Source organism: Perna viridis, chromosome 5 (assembly GCF_037379345.1).
Source record: "Perna viridis isolate PV_CMFRI_1.1 ecotype Kerala chromosome 5, ASM3737934v1, whole genome shotgun sequence".
NCBI classification, from domain to species: domain Eukaryota; kingdom Metazoa; phylum Mollusca; class Bivalvia; order Mytilida; family Mytilidae; genus Perna; species Perna viridis.
The window spans coordinates 26386366-26405973 of record NC_142449.1 but is presented as its reverse complement, the minus strand read 5'-3'; the positions used below and the strand labels follow the sequence as shown (position 1 = coordinate 26405973).

Sequence of the window (19608 nt, the reverse complement as noted above, 5' to 3'; positions counted from 1 at the left end):
ATTCAGTTCAAAACCATTATCTGAATATAATAGCATTAAAACCTTTGATTTTTCAACACTGTATACTTGTATTCCCCATACTCAGTTAAAATCCCGACTTAAAAACATGTACATAGTTGTTTTTCCAAAAAAGATGGTACACCTAGATACAAATAAATAGTTCTTGGTAGAGATTCCTCATACTTTGTAAGAAATAATTCCAAATCACCTTCCAGATATCATCCAGAGGAGGATGTTTACCAAATGCTGGAATTTTTAATGACAACATATTTGTCCAGTGTGGTGGACGTGTCTTTCAACGAACGGTCGGCATTTCAATGGGAAAAAATTGTGCTCCTTTACTTCATGACCTATTCCTTCACTCTTATGAGGCTGGCTTTATAGCTGATCTGATCCGAAAGAAAGAATATCGTTTGGCTAGATCCTTTAATTTCAGTTTCCACTATAGAGATGACGTATTATCTTTAAACAATCCTAATTTCGGGGATTTGATACACCGCATCTACCCCAAAGAACTTGAGATAAAGGGAACTACAGACACTGTGAAGTCGGCCTCATATCTTGACCTACACTTAGAAATCGATGGTAAAGGAAAACTATTGACCAAAGTATAAGAAAGTGTCAAACGACAACCAATGAGCTGGAATTTAGTCATTGAAAAAAAAATACAATATGATTCCTTGTTCTATATCATCTCCACAATTTCTCGCTGGACTAAGCTGGCTTATAGGAGATGCTGATCAAATCAGCAAATACTGCTAAGTATCTCTCGAAAAATATCAGACATACTTTTACTGACACACGTACATCAATATAAATTACTGCAATGTATAAAAAGAAAACAAGTATTGCATTTGAAATAATCAGGCGAAAGAAAATACTGTAAACGTATTATTTTTTGCGGTTGCCATTTTTGTGGATTATTTCAAGTGAACATGTTGGCGTGTATAAATTTTCGAGACTGGAAAAACAAAATCAATTTTGTCATGTTCTATTTTTCGTGCTTTTCTGTCTACAGCGTTAAAATAGTGAAAATTTGTACACTGAGGTAATTAATAAATACAAATAGATTTGAGGAGGCATAATGTGTTGAAGGTTATATAAAGATAAACTTTAATAGCACCTTGTCCATGGTATCAAAGTAACTATATGACTATATGGTTTCAATACTTGGTCATTAGGAGGCTCATTATCTCTACAGAATCTGCTGATGGGTTCTTCATTAGAACACAGAAAGACATAAACGTTTGTCTTCGTTATTCTAAAGAAAAGTGCTGATAATTTTATATGGTTCACTCGTACCTACAAAAATATCCATTTAGTTGATTCTTCTTTTTAATTAAATAAAAAACTATTCTAATGTGCAACTCGACAAGCAAATGATATTTATAAAGCCTTGCTTTGGTGAAATATACTTATCACTTCGTTTTGTTTTCCTGGAGTTCCTTATACATCATGTCAAACAATAATAATGAATGGGATATAATTATGTTCTTAATTGTTAAGTCGAAAACCATCATAGAAACAATTCCAATATTGGGGAAAGGAAATCTGTTGTGGCGTCTTGTCAATTTTGTTACTGATGAGTCAATTAAGACTATGTTTTAAGTATTTGATATGAAATGTAATTTCCTTAAACATATTGCGTATGCTGATCAACTGTGCTGTCTTCATGATTTCCCTTTAGAAATTGAGACTCTTTATTTAAAAAAAAACCAGCTTCCTCTTTTTATGATTTATTATTTTTGATCCCGCCACAGTTGCTATAGATCAGTATTTAATTATAAACAACGTGGTTTTCAGGTTTGGAAATAGTTGATTGAAGGTTCAATTGAGTGGTTTTTAAATATCTGCAAACTGAAAGAGGGACGAACGGACAAGTTCACTTTTATTATCCGACTGATGAATGTGGTATAAAAGCGTATAAAAAACGAATTATCAGGTTTTAGTAAATTGATATCTGTGATTACTTTGACTTTCATCAAACAAACTACTGATTGTACTTCCTGTTGATTTAATGATAACAAAATGCTATTGATAGCGCCAAAAGTTAGTATTCATATCTTGTCCTTGTCATGTTTTCAATTATATTTAGCTAGTTATCAACGAAACAAGAGAAAACAGTTATAATTTTCTTGGAAAAGAATCATATGACAGACTTTGCCTTGTAATAACAATGACGCAAAATGAAAGATTGAAAAAAAATCTGTAATTGCTAGTTACGTTATTACCTTACTTTTGAAAACGAATATCGAGTTTTCCTTGTACTTTGAAAAAAAAAGCATCAAAGGATACATCCATTTGAATATCAAAACTATTATAAATTGCTCCCAGATAATACTTCCTTTAATGATTTGCTGGTTACTTTGGGATATTTGAGCAATTTTCGATCATGAAATTAGATAAAACTGGAGATGGTAAAGGAGTAAAATTTAGTACAAAGTGATTGTTGCAGCGTATGGATTATATTGATAATCAAAGTAAGATCTTGTCTCTATGCCAACCACATAATCTGTTTAAAAAGTAAACTATTATTTAACGTTGTTTTCCTATGCGTCAACCTAACTGGTTGACACTGAAGTATAAATATACTCATAGACATTGAAGACATTGTAAAATATGAATTCAAAATATCTTATCATTATCATGTCTCTAAGATAAAAGTTCCAATCAAGGAGGTAGACCTAGGGTAAGGGACATAACTCTTGAAATCGGTGATACGTTTTTATCATATTCAATTTCACCAAAGCCTATCAAGCTTTCATTTGAAACAGAATGAAATAAAGTTATTTTGATGCTTACATAAAAATGATATAAAATGATGAATACAAACGTTCCAATGAGTTGAGTTGCGTCCCTTACTCTAGGTCTACCTCCTTAAATGGGCTTGAAAAGGTTCATATCATATCATATCAAAATCATGATCCAAGTCAACTATTATCGGATTTCAGATACTTAGGTCTTCTAGATCTTATGATGTTTTCAGATTCATCGAGTGTATAATCCAGTAACTTTGAATTAAAGTTGATTTTTAGCCAAATTTGAGTGGATAACAAAATAAATACGCCTAGGCTCTTAATTATAAACCTCAAATAAATATTTATCAATTAACAATATAACCCAAATAATGGTATATTTATATTTTGATATTGTAAAAGTCATAAGGAAATCAATTTTTATTTATAAATATATTTGACTAAATTGGTTGACTTTTCAGTTTAGTGTTTTTTATATCTTTTGCATACTTGATTTTTAGATCGTAGTGGTTAATTTGAGAATATTTTTTATATAAATCTCAGATTCTTCGAAACACAAGTAATTTCACATGTTCGACTGATAAGGTTTATAAATGAGTTTAAGTGTAATATTTAAAAGAATCAGGCAAAATAGGAAAAATCAGAAACATACGTGTCGAAAACCCACCGATCTGACAATAAAATTTCCCTCAAAGATGATTTCTCCATTTCAAAAGACCATTATTTGATCTCTGAATCACAGGATTTCTTCAGATTTTTTCAATAGAATGTTAGAGATTCTTGACAGAGTTGTCTGCCCTTGAAATGTCCATTTTTAGTGCATTTTAATAAAACTGTAACTCAATTTACCAAAATGATACGTAAAATCTTGTCCTCTTCTAATTCTGATGCTGTTAATAGTTAAATTACACTTTCAAAATGGTGTTTTTCATACCATGTTTCACCATCTGCCTGATTCTTACATACACTGACACTTAAATGAGACGATATATAATATGTAATCAACTCATTGAAATAGAGAAAATATGACAATACCAATTCAATATGTTATTAGCTCACTTAAAAGATGCAATAACTTCAATTTGAAAATCCAGATCGACTGTTTGTCTCAGATATGTCATATTTAAGATGTTTTTTTTATCCCTAGCTAAAAAAAACCTTAGAAAAAAGGCTACATTCACTATAAAAGTATATTGTTTAGACGACACTCATTATTGTTTCAAAAGATTCTTATGAGAGCTTTGAAATAAATACATCACTATACTTTTGTAGTTACTCTTTCTAGAAATAAGTATGATTATCATTAATAAGAATTGTAAAAGTTCAATTATTGTTACAGGAATTCTAGTTTTTTTTTAATTATTTTTAAATCATAAGTCGTTACGATACCAATTTCCGATATTGATGATAAAGAGACAACATCTATCACAGCTTGTCTCATTGGCACTTAATTCCCATTTACGGTTTTGCGTTTGAATCATAGCTAATATACCTTTTGTACTCAATCTAGTTTTACCATTTTACTCAAACCAAATGGATTTTTACGGGATTGTTATTGCGTATCCCTCTGCAAACCGAGCACCTGTGCATAATTCGCATAACGAAGCTCATTCTCAACATGACGACTGTCGGAAGAATCAATTTGGTTTAAGTGAAGGGAAATTTCGCAGGAACCAGGCGTCAATTTCACAAAAAGTTGTATGTGTAAAATTGATCGGAAGTAATGACGTCATAAACTAAAATAGCATTGCGACGTCATGATTTACGATCAATTTTAGACTTACGACTTTTTGTGAAACCGACGCCTGGATTCGAATAGTAACCAAAAAGGACAAAATCCACGGGAAAACAACTACAGAAAGAAAATTGAAACACAACGAAGAACATAAATAATCAAAATTATACAAAACAAAAATATATGAGCAACCGGAACTCCGCTTACACTTGAAACAAAGGACTATGTGCACCGGTTAGGTACACGTCTTCTGCTGTTTTAGAAACACCCGTTAAAAATGTTTACGTTCGGCCAAACGAGAGAGAACAAAAAATTAAGGTAGGGTGGAAAAATCGGTTCTCATGGTATAATGTTATTATGCGGAACTAAAACTATAAAATCGTCGAATTTCGCTTCGTATTTTAAATCATATTACATTTATTTTCAGAAACTGCTTCTAGAAAATGTGTTTGTGAAAGATTAGATAAACATCATTGGGACGAAATGGGACCTCTGAGTTACTTTCAGAATGTAAAGATAAAATGTAAACCGACCTAAGGCTGTATGGAATACGTTCCATTAAAAATCGTAAATAAATATAATTGTTCACACTTCATACAACTGAGTCATAATTTGTCGCAAGTTTACAAGTGCATATGAAAGACAAGACAGACTGTCACACTTCGTCATTAAATAGGTATTTACTGTTGTGATATTATGTGATTTATAAAAAGGACATATATAGTAAAGTTGACTGTTTTACAGCAATAATAAGATAATGTGGAAGTGTAGTCAATCTGAATCAAACGGTGGTAAATGATTCTCCAGAAGGGTGAACATTTTCCGTTTTTGAAAGAAATTCAGTCGTCCCCGGGTTTTCATCTCGACCTTCCTTTAGTCATATCCGTTCAAAAAGAATATCACAATCATTTATAAATATTAGGTACAATTAAATGATATTACTACAAGACCTTGTCAACGTGCGTTTTTTGTTTTTTGTTTTTTTGTTTGTTTTTGTTTTTGTTTTTGTTTTGTTTTGTTTTGGCGATAGAGTAAATTTTAAATTTATAAACAGTGAGGACATTATATCTAGGTTTCTCTTTAATAAATAGCTCTTTAATTTATTGTACCGCCGAGCACAATGATATTAAATTTTAAAATACAGACAACCAGCATTACATATTTTTCTTTCATTTATATATGATGCATTATGCCTTTCTATAAAATGTTATTTTAATCACAATGTATATATAACCATTCGATGTTAAATTATGTATTTATTATAATGTCTCTGTTTCTATGATTATTATATGGATATCGAGAAATATATGGTTATTTATTTTGATCGTGTGATAAAAATTTGAAATATTAACAAGTAAAGCCATTTCTACAAACCGGACAGGCCAAATCGTAACATTACTTGGCTTAAAAATACCCCAGACCTTTTATCTTCTTAACATACTCTTCTTATAGATGTTTAAATTGAGTCTGCTTTATAGTGGACTCCAGGTTGCTCATTTGTTAATTTGTATGTATTATTTTAGTTACTTTATATTCTTTGTTGTGTATGTCTGTTTTACATGTATGGTCTTTGTCCCTGGATTACTTTCTTTTGATTTCCGGTACAATCTTGATTCCCTTGATTAATCTTTGAAAAAAAATGACTAGAGGGATATATTTTGATATTTATATACTTTCATGTTACAATTTAATTTCGAGAGAAATCTACCCTTCATGGATGTTCCTTCATAATCAATATTTCCTATCACCATATTGGTATAAAACACCAGGGTTTTTGTTTTTGTTTTTCTCAATCCATAAATGCCCTCTCTTTTTTCTATTACGAATCCCCCCTTCATGGTTTTCTAAATATCTATACCTTTTCTATATAAATATCGGTCATATTCTTTGATTAAAAAAGCGAACGAATATAATGTTTCATTTTAAATAACTAATGAGACGTCTTTGCCAAATGCTAAGCTACTGCATTTAAAACTTATACAAAAAGAAAAGAAAATAATAATTAAGGAGGCATACGGTCGTATATGTTGTAATGCTATAAATTTTAACTCTGACAGAGTAAACGTATAATTTTAAACTTTAATAGCCTTTTTTTTTCATCAAAGCAAATTTTATGGTTTTTATGGTACATGAACATTAGTATGCTCATTATCTCTACAAAAGCTCCTTATGGCTTCTGTCAGAAAACAGAAAAAAAAAATGCAGGTCTTCATTTTTGCGAAAAGAGTGCTAATTATTTCATTGTTCACTCCTAATTACAAAATATCCATGCAAGTGTTTCATGTTTGTAATTAAATACAATTAGGTCTAGTATGAAACTGAGAAAGAATGGATGATAAAGGTGCTGCCTTGCTGTGATATAATTTGTTTTATAGCATATATGTTTCATAGAATATATGTTCTTGTTGCGTCACAAATCTTCTCTGAAACAGATTTCAATATTGACGAAACATATTTATAGGTTCGTCTTGTCTAATTGTAACTGAGTAGTCTTAATTATAGAATGGCATTTCCTTAGAACTTTATTGGTTATGTTGATGAACTCTGTAGTCATCATAAATTCCCTGTGGCAATTGAACCTCGTTATTAAAATGAACACCTTCCTCGGTTTGAGGATTTATTAATCTTGAACAAACCACAATTGTTCTTGAGCAGTATTTTATTGTCAACAACATGATGTTCACGGTTGAAAATATTTGTTGATGGTTTAGTTGATTGGAAATCAACATTGATATTTAAATCACTTAAATCATCCGAATCATGAGTGTGGTATAAAAACGTATCATAGTATTTGGCTTTATTAAATTGGTGTCTATGGTCATACTGCTATATTTTCTCCCTGTTCACCTTGCACGTTTTAAATCAACACACAGTTGGTTCAACGAGAACAGAAGATCCAGTTGATAACACAAACAGTTAGTATTTATGTCTTGTTATGTTTTCATTCATAATGAGCAGTCATTTAACTACACAAAAGAACATAGTTCCAATTTACTGTGAAAAATCATTTGGCAGGCTTCGTCTTTTCATAATATTGAACAATGCTGCGACACAACTATATAGAATTATCCTTGTAATATGAAAGACAAACATTAACTATCCGTGTGAATATCACTACTATAATTAGAAAGTGCTACCACAAAATTATTTAATAATTTAGCAAAAACGTTGTCTACTATACATGACAAGTATGTTGTCGTACCAGCCGACAGACCCAAAACAACATTGTTTTTGTCTTCAAAACGTTTTATATCCAATGTTTATTATCAGAGGTAGACGTAGAAAATAATAGCAGTGATAGGACCTACACTGCTACCACTCTCTCTAAAGAAGAGATTGTGGAAAACCATAAATCTGTGCTATCGTCTTTTGGTCTCTCTACCAAGGACGATGATTGTGATTTACCGTCTATGTACTGGATTCCTAAACTTCACAAGAATCCATACAAACAAAGTTTCATAGCTGGATCTGCAAAATGTACCACTAAACCTCTTTCAAAACTTTTAACTTCTATACTCACAACTGTCAAAGAGGGTCTACAGTCATACAACAACACTTGTTACTCCCGTAGTGGTATTAATTCAATGTGGATCCTGAAAAATTCGAAAGATCTTTTGGAGACAATCAGTTCAAGACTATTATCTGAATATAATAGCATTAAAACCTATGATTTTTCAACACTGTATACTTCTATTCCCCATACTCAGTTAAAATCCCGACTTAAAAACATTATACATCGTTGTTTTTCCAAACAAGATGGTACACCTAGATACAAATATATAGTTCTTGGTAGAGATTCCTCATACTTTGTAAGAAATAATTCCAAATCATCTTCCAAATATACAGAGGAAGATATTTACAAAATGCTGGAATTTTTAATTGACAACATATTTGTCCAGTGTGGTGGACGTGTTTTTCAACAAACGGTTGGCATTCCAATGGGAACAAATTGTGCTCCTTTACTTCCTGACCTATTCCTTCACTCTTATGAGGCTGACTTTATAGCTGATCTGATCCGAAAGAAAGAATATCGTTTGGCTAGATCCTTCAATCTCAGTTTCCGCTATATAGATGACGTATTATCTTTTAACAATCCTAATTTCGGGGATTTGATACATCGCATCTACCCAAAAGAACTTGAGATAAATGATACTACAGACACTGTGAAGTCAGCCTCATATCTTGACCTACACTTAGAAATCGATGGTAAAGGATAACTATTGACCAAACTTTACGACAAACGTGATGACTTTTCATTCAGAATTGTTAATTTTCCTTTCATCTGTGGAAACATCCCTTCGGTCCTGCGTATGGAGTGTTCATATCACAACTCATACGTTATGCCAGAGCTTGCCGAAACTACGCAGACTTTTTGTATCGCGCTAGAACTCTACCAAATAGGCTTCTAGAACAGGGTTATGTTGCTACAAGATTGAAGTCATCACTACAGAAGTTTAATGGTCGTCATCATGAACTCGTGGATCGTTATGGTGTATCCATCTGCACCATGAAAACTGATGTATTCAACGGGTCATAGTTTTCCTTTCCTTGTTTGTCTACCCCGGACTTGACTTTTTATGAGCAACTCGGCGGGTGTTTCTAAAAAAGCAGAGGACGCTTACCCTACCAGTGCACCTGGTCCATGCTCCCAGTTTTTATTTTGGAGTCCGAGTTGCTGATTTGCTTTCGTTACTTTGTATGTATGATTTTAGTTACTTTATGGTCTTTTGTTGTGTATGTCTGTTTTCCATGTCTGGCCTTTGTCAATGGATTACATTCTTTTGATTACCGCTATAACCTTGGTTCCCTTGATTACTCTTTCAGATTCATCGCGTGTAAATCCAGTTCTTAGTTCTAAACCTAAAAAAATATCAGTCAATCAACACTTTAACTTAAATAATGGTATATTTATATTTTGATATTGTTACGAAAGCATCCCTTATTTCTAGATATTTTTTCAATCGACTGACTTTATACCATTTCATCTTTTTTTATCTTTTGCATACTTGATTATCAGATCATAGTGCTTTATCTGAGAAAACTTTTTTGTTTTTTTTAAATAGATTTTTAAAATCTCTGATTCTTCAAACACAAGTAATTTCACATGTTCGACTAGACTAGGAAGGCTTAGGTATTAGTTTAAATAAGATGAAACATTTAGATAATTTTATGTTAAACGTGTTTTTAAAGGTAACTGTCATCTTTTGAAAATTTATTGCGAAATGTAAGATAACAAATGGGATAAATAACCCTAATTTATTTGGATCACATAAATGACCAGTATTGTTTTTATATTTATCTCATGTCATATTTAAGGATTATTTTCCCAAGCTTACATAAAATTTGAATTGGATTAGAGAGAAAGGATACATTCACTATAATATTGTCAAGAGGATTGAAATAGATCAATCCTTGTTACAGGAATTTAGTTATCATACTAACTAATATGTTTGTTACCTTTTTATTCAAACCAAATTGATTCTTCCATGGGTCATTATCATGTAGACATCTGCAAAGTTTTTCCCTTTTAAATGCCCCGGATGTGACATGTTTTATAACAACTCGGTGGTTGTTTCTATAACAGCTTAGGAAGCTAACCCTACCTATGCACCTTGTCCCTGGTTCCATATTTTAGTGGCGTTCCGGTTGTTAATTCACTTTTGTTTTGTTTTATGTTGGTCATTTTTGATGTTCTTCGTATTTTATTTTGGTTTTCTTTGTGTTGTTTTTATTCTTTTTGGTTTCTATTCAAATCCAGGTTCTTGTGAAATTTCCTTCAACTAAATCCAAACTGATTCTTCCGATAGTCATCATATTAAAGGTGAGCTTCGTTATTTGAATCACTTCTGGGAATGTCTTGCCCAAAAATATCTTTGGGAGGAAAATAGAATAATAACCAATTTTCAAGGCTTAGTATTGCAACCTATGCTTATTTCAAATATAATTTAACAATAGAATGTATCTTCTCTTTCCGGAGTAACGCATTCTAATGATAATTATATCGCTATGAAACGGAACTATAAATGTGAAATCATATGTCGTTATTTTCCCATCTAGCAATCTTCGAATTTTGCTTTGTATTTTAAATTAGACCTCGTTTATTTTTTTTTAAAACTGCTTCTTCACAACGTGCTCTGTGAATGGTAAGATATACATAATTTAGACGGAATACAAAGAGTAATCAAGGGAACCAAGGTTATAGCGGTAATCAAAAGAATGTAATCCAGGGACAAAAAGAGGATCTTTTATTATTTTATTTTTAAAATTTAAGTATAAAGTTTAAATTGAACAAGACCGTATGGAAAAGGTTTTTTTTCAATATAGTCACGCCATGACAATAAGGTAAAAAAGCTCCGATTTAATTGACAATATTATGATAATTGTTGCTTTTTTCAAAAGATGTGGTCATAATTCTCGTAAATAGAAGAGTTGACTTGCAGCTAATTGTTGTATGTTGCTCTTTTATATTGATCGACTTTAAAAAAACATTTCAGCAAACTGATTTTCCGATAGACAAGTTTAACCTATTATACACAAATAAGTGTATTTACATTAAAACAATACTTAAATGTTTTACAGCATAATTACAAAAAGCGATTAATTCCATTTTGTCAGATATGATCTTGCTCTCTCCAGGTGATGATTTTAAATAGATATAGTGTAATAACATTAATTAACATCAAAACTGAGATGTTGTCTACTAGGTTAATGTTATGACGGAGTTATCAAGGGAACCAATATTCTAGCGGAAATCAAAACACACACAACAAAGAACATAAAACAACCAAAATAATACGTACAAAGAAACAAAGGTAAATGAACAACTCGGACTTCACTAAAACTGGGAGCATGGACCAGGTGCACCGGTAGGGTAAGCGTTCTCTGCTTTTCTGGAAATACCCAATGTGTTGCCCATAAAAGGTAAAGTCCGGTTTAGATGAAAGAGAAAGGAAAATTATGACACGTTGAACAAATCGGTTCTAATGGTGCAGACGGATACACCGGAACGATCCACGATTTCATGATGACGACCATAAAACTTCTTTAGTGATGACTTCATAACCCTATTTAACTTAGTTGTGTATTTATGCAAAAGTGATATAGGAGCGAAATGCTTGAAATCATTCAAATAGATTACAAGATGTAAACCATTCTTTTATTCACTAATATCTAAGTGATTGAAGTTTGATGATTTATAATCCTGTTGAAGCTGTTTCGCTGTCAAAGAACAAGGTTTGACATTCCCTATCAGTAGTGCTCTTTCATGCCTTTGTAGCGTTTTCCTCTGTCGGTCCAATTATATCTATTTGTTCTATAATCGTAATTTTTATAACGATGTGATTTTCCTCTGTAGTATGAGTTGCTTTCGGAGCTGTCCTGAAAATAAATAGTGGTTAAGATCGGATGTAATACGTTAAATATAAAAATATGTAGTTGGTAGCCTTAGAATTATACAATATACAAAATCAGAACAAAGTAATTTCGTATGATTATGTTACATATTGTATTTAATGCAAATAAAATTAAGACATGTTATATAAAATGTATTTCACCTTAAACCTTCTAGTGAAATACATTGGATTTTTCATTCATTGAAAATATCAACTTAACACAAATGATGGGAAACAAGAACCAATATAGTGAGCACAACAAATGGACAAGAGGCTTTTCAGCTATTTTGAATGAAGAAAATGACAATCGTGTTGTGAATTTAAATAGCTTCCATCATTCAGAACAAAATGTTGAAAAAAGGAAATAATTTTTTCGACCCAGTATTCACCACATCCCATGCTTCTTATGTAAAGCTACTAGTCATAGATTGTATACTACAAATACATATTACGAAAGCGCATTGCTTTTATTTATAATCCATATTTATAAATGCATCCGTTACCGACTTGTGATCCTTACTTTTGTTCGCCCATGCATTAATACACAAAAGAGGATGTAAAGTGGAAAGAAAAGAGAAATTACAACAAAGTATTTATTACGATAATTTTGGGATGACTTATTTATATGCAGCAATGAAGTTGGTCAAGATTTGGAAACGTTTTATTTTCTGGATTTTTCTCAGTGTTACATATCGTGATCTAAATAAAATTCAAAGTTTTTTGTTCAAACTGTAAAATTTATTGGATCCAAACTCAGAAAAGGTATACGAGTACTGCTTAAGTTACTGTTCCTGTTAAAATGATATGAGTGGCAAATTTTATCCCACTAATTGTTTTGTTCCAATGCAATGTATATACCATAGGTATGTCAAAAAGTATAAAGTTAGTTTTGAATCGACAATGGATGGCTAAGTAAATGATTATAAAGTTCCCTAACAATGCAACCAAATTTTGAACGAAATCAAAAGAGTTATCTCCTTTTTCAATGAATTTCAATGCTTTCTATGTAATTTATTTCTCTTTAACTGTTACAGTTAATCAGAAACCAACATTCAACTTTGAGAAAGAATGCATTTGCAATATAAAATGGCTGAACAATTTTTGAAAACAAATATGCCATGTGCCACCCACTGCCTGGTTCTATTCCGAGGCATTTTATTTCTTTATCCAACATAAGTTATGTACTTTCGTTAACATGTCACGGAATTCGCTGCAGTGCCTATATGGGTCATCTTCCCATCAATTAGAAAATGGGACAATTTGGGATGAATTATTGGGCACTAACAATGGGACATGGAGCAGTAAGGATGGTGCTTTCGTAGAGTTACTGAACTTACCCCTTTTTTCTTGAAAAATCTGGCCTCTACAAAATCAAATGTGTAAATTGACTAAATAATCTATGTCCGATAATATGAAAATGATGAGTGTCGTCGTTCTGTGTTGTCAAATTTCCTTTCATCTGTGGCAACATCACTTCGGTCCTGCGTATGGAGTGTTCATATCACAACTCTTACGTTATGCCAGAGCTTGCCGAAACTACGCAGACTTTTTGTATCGCGCTAGAACTCTACCAAATAGGCTTCTAGAACAGGGTTATGTTGCTACAAGATTGAAGTCATCACTACAGAAGTTTAATGGTCGTCATCATGAACTCGTGGATCGTTATGGTGTATCCATCTGCACCATGAAAACTGATTTATTCAACGTGTCATAGTTTTCCTTTCCTTGTTAGTGTACTCCGGACTTGACTTTTTATGATCAACTCGGCGGATGTTTCTAGAAAAGCAGAGGACGATTACCCTACCTTTGCACCTGGTCCATGCTCCCAGTTTTTAGTGGAGTCCTAGTTGCTCATTTACTTTTGTTACTTTGTATGTATGATTTTAGTTACTTATGTTCTTTGTTGTGTATGTCTGTTTTCCATGTCTGGTCTTTGTCCCTAGATTACATTCTTTTGATTACCGCTATAACCTTGGTTCCCTTGATTACTCTTTCTAAATCCTTTATTCAAATATTTCATAGTACAGAATAATAAAAACGATTATTTGCCTTCGTTTTGATATCCGCGAACAAATGAAAATAAAAAAATACAGACAACGATTTGAATTTATAAGCCCCAAGATATTTGCTTAGTGGAGCTTAGGTTAAAACTTTCATTTTCATGTTTATTGATTTCGTATTATCAAATGTAAAAGTAGAAAAGCAAATCCATCTTATTGTCTGTGAAAATGTAATGGTTTTTGATGGTGAAGCATACAATAGAATATCGACATGCAGTCGTTTAAAGTTGAATTCAAAGTTGAAACAATCTTTTTTTTAATGCGGAGTCTTTTACATCAGTGTAAAAGGTCAAAATTAAACTCTTGAGTCTTTTCAATTGCATGTAAGACGATAAATTACGATCAAAGCATTTTACGTGTTTTTATTTTAAACAAATCGATATCAGTAGACCGGTTTCCTACTGAATCGTATTTAACGTCCCTTATGATTTTATCATCCTCGGTGTTGTACGAAGATTCCATTACTGTGATAGGAGGGTTCCCTAAGTGTGGCACGAGGGTTCCCTTTAAGCCATTTAAACAAATTTTTACTCACCCACAGTTGATGTAAAAATGCGGGAGACAAGAACGAAAAGAAGAAATATGGAAGATGCCTTCATCTTAACGTTTCAAACAATATATTAACAGTGATAAATGTTTTGTTGAGTTGAGAGAACTGTGGCTTATGTTAAGCACATGCTGTATTTATACCTGAGTTAAATCAAGGATCAATAAAGATATGTTTATAAGAATTGTCAAAGCTATTGTGGTGGATTTAGATTCTAACCTATTTTTATAGCTTTATGACAATAAAGTAAGTTGTACCATATGGGAAAACATCAGTTTTATTATACAGACCTGTTCCTGTTTTCAATATTGTTAAAAAGTATGCTGTAAAGGAAAGAAAAAAAATGGTTTGAGCAAATGTTTTGTTAAATGGTCTACTTCATAACTTTCAGGATTTGTATGATTCTTTTGGTAATTATGCCTGCTCTACCCTGTATACAATACTGTCACATGAACTTATTAAAGAAATGTTGTCACATTTAATTACATTTTCTTTTGTCTTTTCTTGCTCTCAAATCATTTTTGTTATAACTACAGTGCGTTTTTCAGTGATTGTAGACAGGATATATACATTAATTTGATATATTTAAATATGATCCATGCTCTGATTTTTTTAATTGACAATAATTATATCCGATTGGATAATGCTCTATTCAGACAGGTTGTTGGAATTCCAATGTTGACTTATTGTGTTCTTCTCATAGCCGATTTTATCTCTCTACTGTATCGAATCATTGATTATGGCTTAACACTTTAAAGATTTTTAAAAAAAAATGATCGCCTCGTGCGGGTCCGGGTTTCAAAAGAATAGACCCGCAGCACAGCTAAGCTTGTCGTAAAAGGGACTAAATAGTGCTCAGAAACCTAGCCGAGGGCTAGGCGCTCTGCCCACAGAGCAATTGGGTTGTGTGCCCCAGTTGAATGGGGTACCCCTGGCGTGTTACATGCTGGGGTTGTCAGGCTATAATACGGAAAATCTGACCGCAAACCATAGTGGTGCACCGTGTTAGGAAAGATGCCACGTTCCTTGCACGTTAAAGAACCCTGCTGTGGTATTCGATAGGAGAAGGAACCTTTGCGCTCCGCCACAGGAGGTTAAATTGCCCTCTCTTTTTCTAGTGGCAATCAAAATTTGTCGACCCTATTATCATTCTGTTCCATCCCTTTTTTCATTTCATCATCGTCATTTCATGTTCATTTTGTCATCCCATTTCATATTCATCGCCTGAATATAGCTGAAATATTGCTGCTCGGACGTTAAACCCCAATAATCAATCAATCAAAACATGATCTGTTGTGTTAATTTAATAATACTTTAAGTTATATTTATGCTATTTTTGCCTAAACAATCTTAACTTCGAAAACTACCTTCAAGATATATACACAAAGGAAATTACGTGGACAAAGTCTAATTATAATAGTTTTCGTACACCTTTTCTTGATATTGCTATTGAAATGGCATCAATTATATTAGAATTTGTGACAAAGGAGATGTTTTTAATTTTCATATTGTTAAATTTCCATTCCTAGATACACCCTTCTCCGGTATTTACATTTTACATCCGTTATGCTCGAATTTGTGATAAAGTTTAAGATTGTAATGCTCGCAACAGTTTCATTACAGAGAAGCTTTAATCAGCACCAGTTTTATCGATATCACAGACTTCTAAAACATTTGCCAAATTTTATCATCGTTACAAATCTTTAATACAAAACAATAAATAAAAACTAGATTCTTAATTAAAATGGTGTTGCTCACCCAGTTTTTACAGAAAAATAGTCTATAAGCAACCTCCTTTAAACAAAATTCGTTGTCCATAATATATTTATTCGTAAAGGATACAATTTCCAAATTATTGGGTGTAACATAATTTGACATATTTAGATATGCTTTTGTAAGCCATTTTTGTATTGCACTACATCAAATCTGGTCTGTTTAGTACTTGACGTTACGGACTACTGCAAATCCAGTCTACAGTAATTTTATGGACCGATTATATCTAATGGTAATTTGATAGATTTGTCATCCTTTATATGTTTTGTGCTAGTCTTCAGTAATTGCGAGCATCATTTAGTATGGTATATCATTTTGACTATATGGTGTATGTTGAGATATTCCTTGGAGAGAACTGGATGTATTGTCGAGTGAATTTTTTTTCAGTTCATTTCTTTTCTTATATTAAAAAGGGGGATGGTTAAGGCCTTTTAAACTAATTAAATACAACCCCAAACTTGTGTCTTTCCATGGTCAGGAGATGTCCTTTATGCCTTTATGTGTCGTTATTTTACGTTTTGGTTTCATTGTAAAAGGGTCATCGTTCTTTTACCCTGGATTTTATCATTCCTGTGGTAGGGGATATTCCAAACATTACTTAAAGGTGTGTTTAGGTGAAATCCTTTTAGTGTTTTCTGAAAATATTTACTATTTTGAATTTAAATTATACGCTAGTGCAATTTTTGAGTTACACCATATCCGTTATTAGCTTTTTGGCCAGGTGATCTATTGCCATCAATATGTGTCCGTCGTCCGCTGTCGACCGTCGTCGTCGTACGTAAACTTTTTTCACATATCTTCTCCTCTGAAACTACCCAAGAGATTGTAACCAAACTTTGCATGAATGTTCCTTGGGGTATTTTTAACAATCCTTGTGTGGGGATTTTTGATCTGGCAAAAAAAACATGGTCACTGTTACCAAAAATAGACCATAGGGTCAAATTGTAGAATTTTCCAAATAACTCAAAACAATTGGGTTTAGCTAAAATCTGGTAGAGGTAAAATTGTTCAGCATGATGGGTTCGACCTATGCCGAATTTTCAGAAAGATCCGTGTATTAAAACAAAATTACAAAGTGAACGACTTATGTTTTGGTCTATTGTCCTATTGAAGTTGTGGGCATCGAAACCGGTTAGAACATCCACTAAATCTGACACCTTCTATGTAGTGTATTGGATGATTATGTAAGTGAAAAACGTAAACGTTTTAAAACATTCGGCAAGCAATTAATGATGTAAAACAAACACTTAATAAAAAGCGGCTGAAATGATTAGACTGTATAATGTGCAGCTGTGTAACCTAGACAAAATGAGTGTGACAACATGATATCAGAATGATGCTCAAAAGACGTTTCAAATTTAAATTCTATTGTCATCACATCTGTTCTCTATTTCATTGAAGCTATTCACATTTTTGTAGAGCTCAACTCAATTTTTCATTTCTATGTGGTTGCTAAAAATATAATTTTATATATAAGAGTTGAATAACACAAACAACATGAGGGACATGTTATTGTGACAAAGCAATGAAAAAACATACTTTGCTGAATCACTTTGACATTAGTCAATATCGAAATAATGAGAACTTGCAATTCATTAAAACAGAAGTGTGTCAATTATATTCCAATGTTTAGGGATGTTTAGTACACTGAAGTTAGCTTTTGTTTACCATCACTGTATGTGGTAAATTTCAATTGAAAGGGCCATTGCAATGAAGTAATGGGCAATAGGGCATTTGGAAAGGGAGATGGGGAATCGGTGATATTATGGTAATTAGTTACACATGGTTGATTTACAAATTTAAATAAATATATTATTGAATAAATATTGATACAAAATTAATTCCTTAAAATGCAGAATCCGTGTTCATTACGCACAAGTGGCTGGATTGAAATTTCCGTCCGTGGAGTAAAAGTTCAATTGGGAACAGAGATTTTTACTAAGGGAAACAAATGAGGAATTCTGTATTGGAGAATAAAAGATGACGAGTAAAATGTAAGATGTAAGTAAGAATTTCAATAGGAACACCGTTATTCAAATATGATTGGGATGGTCATGAAGGAATACTTATTTCCATATTTCTAATTGTTGAGTACAAATAAATTATAAAGACTAAAGTGTCAGACGAGCCCTAAATACCTGCACAAATGGTCAGGTGTCAGTTTCACAAAAAGTCGTAAGTGTGAAATTGATCGTAAATATCATGACGTCACAATGCTATTTTAGTTTATTACGTCATTACTTACGATCAATTTTACACTTACGACTTTTTGTGAAACTGACACCAGGAGTATGAAAATCACATTAGACGACTATCTTCGTTTGGAAGACATTCAGTCGTCCCCGGGCAGTCGTTATACCTGCTGTAGGCCATTTCAGCTCTGACAGAATGTCAATGACGGAGGTCATTTGTATTCATTTATCAGCTCGCTCTAAACCAATATACGTTTGAAGACAATATTAAGATTCTATATACAGACATCTTCATTCATGTATATATGATGCCTATACCTTCTCATAAAATATTATTAACATCAGATGCACCTACCATTGCAGCTGTCGTTTGATCAGCAAGCCATATTTCTATTACAATCAAATGAAACTTTATTTGTAAATATCAACATCGATCATTCAAAGTTTAATTGCTTTGTAGTTCTTTTATTTGCTTTGTCAGAGCAAATGTTTAAGTGCGGTGTGTGTTATTCGTTTTATGTTCGTTTACATGTTTGATCTCTGTATATATTCTTCGCCATTTGTTTTCTAAATTGTGCGTTCCCGACTTTGTTTTTGGTTTCAAGTTTCCCTTCTTGTACTTTTGACTCTGACACTTTTTTTTTGATTGTATAGAAAGTTCATAGCAAACGGTAGCCACAGCCTTTGAAATTATCCAACAAATCTAAATTGTCTTTTAACATATTCAATATAGAGGTACATCTTTGTATAAATTGGGTAGCTTTTTTCTTATGTTCTCTATTTTTTTTTTTTTATCTTTTTTAAAATGATAATCGTTGAGAAGTCGGCAAAATATATGTGGAGGTGCTTTAGGAGCCTGTAGAGAACTATAATGCAATTCCTTATCTGATATTGCTATTACTTATCAAAATGAAAAGAGTTCATCGTAATATCTCGTATTTGCAGAGTAGCTTCAAGAAAAGTCAAGTCCGGGGTATACAAACGAGGAAGGGAAAACTATGGCCCATTGAATAAATCAGTTTTCATGGTGCAGATGGATACACCATAATGATCCACGAGTTCATGATGACGACCATAAAACTTCTGTAGTGATGACTTCAATCTTTTAGCGACACAACCCTGTTCCAGAACATATTTGTTAGAGTTCTAGCGCG

At 32.5% G+C, this 19608-nt stretch overlaps 1 long non-coding RNA gene across 1 annotated transcript; it reads right to left on the bottom strand.

The window, feature by feature from the left end:
- Positions 1-11625: 11625 nt before the first annotated feature.
- LOC148616861 (uncharacterized) lies at positions 11626-14591 on the bottom strand. The gene is made up of 3 exons (XR_015921912.1): positions 14478-14591; positions 13220-13245; positions 11626-11868 (listed from the first exon to the last, which is right to left on the bottom strand). It is a non-coding gene; the product is annotated as an uncharacterized LOC148616861 (long non-coding RNA).
- Between the last annotated feature and the right edge of the window lie 5017 nt (positions 14592-19608).